Source organism: Charadrius vociferus, unplaced genomic scaffold (assembly GCF_000708025.1).
Source record: "Charadrius vociferus isolate BGI_N301 unplaced genomic scaffold, ASM70802v2 scaffold309, whole genome shotgun sequence".
Taxonomy (NCBI): domain Eukaryota; kingdom Metazoa; phylum Chordata; class Aves; order Charadriiformes; family Charadriidae; genus Charadrius; species Charadrius vociferus.
In genome coordinates, this window is record NW_009661370.1 from 3,178,888 (window position 1) to 3,181,398 (window position 2,511).

The window sequence follows — 2,511 nt, forward strand, 5'->3', positions numbered from 1 at the left end:
AATGCCAATGGCATGCAAATTAAAGCTACATTAGGGCAGCCTTGATATAGGCATTACCATTTTTGACACTTCTGTGATTTAAAATAATGTGCAGACTTTATTCGTTAATTTTTTCCTCCCTTCTTTATGTTATTTCTGAGTGGGTAATATGCCATTACAGAGCAAAATCCTTCTCCTGTGCCCTCTTATGTTACGCTATCTTATTTTCTTCTTCTGCCTGGGAAGAAGAACACTGGCTCGGTTTAATTTAGGGTTACTATTGAAGCCTTCCCGTTGCAGGACAGACCTCTTTGAGCAGCTGCCTTCAGGTGGTACCTGGCCCCAGCACACAGCCAAATAACCTGTTGAAAGAGTCTGAGGAAAGGTGCCTTTGATTCACCACGCCAGGTCCTACAGGCATCCCCCTCCCCTAGCTCTGCACCTACATCTGCCCCTAGATCTTTCTTCCATCTTCCGTTCAAAAATTGCTTTAAAAAAAAAGAGAACAAAAGCGAGGGCCCTAGCATCTCAAGGAGAAGAAACCTGGTAGGTGGTCTTAGAGGCTGTATGGCTCCAGAGGTGAATGTAGGAGGTATGAAACTCGCTGCCTGGCATAAAAATCAACTCCACTGTGCAGCAAAGTGGGACCGGCAGATCTATGTGGGACAGAGATGAAGGGGTACGCAGCCAATGTGATGCCAGCAGCCGGTGAGTAGAAGTTTTACCATGGTGTGGATTATGCAAGTATTTCCTCCTGGACGACCAGAGGGAAGTTCAAGCCCTACCCTGTGAGGCAGCAGCAGTGTCATACACGTGCAGCCTGTGCTCCTATAGCACTTCATTTTCTTTGGAAGCTTCTCCCTTCCCTGGCACTTTTTCAGTCCTCATCAATCACTAATGCTTCTGCATGCTGTCTCCAGATTTTATGAAGACGGGTCCACAATCACACTACTCAGAAGAAGCTACACGCACAGGCGAGCTCATGCAGTGAGAGCCAGCACGTGCCTCCAAGTGCTCTCCTCGCAGGGCTAAGAGTGGTCAGATGGACTGGAGAAAGCAAGTGCAGGAGGGAGACAAGGAGCAGCACTCTGTCCCCAACTTGACTGTTGACCCTCCTCTGTTCGTAAAGACTCAGGAGGTGACTCTAGCTTCTTCTACAGTGCACATGCAGCGCTAGAAGCTCTAAAGCTTAACAAAGACTTGATGAAAGGAAAAAATTGAGTTTTTCTAAACACCAAGTCCCAATAAAAAGAGCCTGTACTGGAACTTGTGCATCTGAATCCTGTACAAAGATAAGAGCCAGCATTCAGGTTTTCTTTCTGCTCTGTCCCAGGAAAGTCAGGTACAAAGCAACCACACTACCAGTGGGTCACACTACCAGTGTTAGCTGTAAGTCTCGGAGGTTGCACGTCAGAGTCCACACAAAAGGTACGAAGGGCTCTTGGCTGCAGCGAGGACATCAAAAACTGCCACCGCTTAGGAGGTTTTAGCGCAAAAGAGAGTCTGTGAACCTTTGCTTCAGAGGGCAGCACCGTGCTAATTGGGTGACCAGCAAGATTAGGACAGAGGAGTCTGTGAGGACCCTTTTCTGCTTTGTTCTGGTGAGCCCTACCTCATCCACCAAGGTTGATGTGACTGGGGAGAAGGGGGATAGGGGCTGTGAGGGTGTACATTTCCGGTTTCAGTGAGCACCTTGTACAAAACAGAGAGCTCAGGAGATGCTCTTCAAGTTTCTCAAAGGCACTGAAGACTATGTTTATATACATAAACAAATTTCCTTCCCTTTACTGCCTAATTTCTTCTAACCTTAGCTTTACCTCTGACTCCCATTCTCCTCATCTTTCTCCTCAACTCTTCTTTCCACCTCCCTCCCTTATCTTTTTCTCCATCTTCTACATTTTTTTCTGTTCCCATACATTCTGCTACATTTAGTTCCCATACATTTTCTCTCCCATACATTCATACAGCTGAATGGGGGGTGTTGTTTTGGGGGTTTTCTTTCTTTGTTACAGGGAAATAAGGGGACTTCAGAGTTAGGAATCCACGATGCTGAGTCCTTATAGCAGCCTGACACCTCTTTACTGCCTGAAAAAAAATCCACCTCATGGTCCATCTCTGCTTTTTAATCTGAAGAGCTAAGATGATAAATGCCAATTGCAAAGACAGTTGGCTGTAATAGTTAATGTTTGTGCAACACTTCACATATCTTACCATTGTATCTGATCTTCATCACCAGAAACACACGGAGCTGCTGCCACTGCCACCCAGACTGTCTCTAAGCGTGATGATTAATGAGCTCACAGCCCTATTTTGCTGTTGAAGTTAATGTTGCTTCCTGAGGGCAACACGCCTGATGAGAGAATTTGCAGCAGTCCATACGCTATATTGATTCGAAATGCCACTGTATGTTTTAATTAGCTTTTAACCATTAAAAAGTGGGGCTGGAAATGAAAATGACATATATGCTTATGCAGCACATGTCTGTATCACGAAGGTAAGCATCAGGCCCAGTTACTGACCTGTATGCTGAAC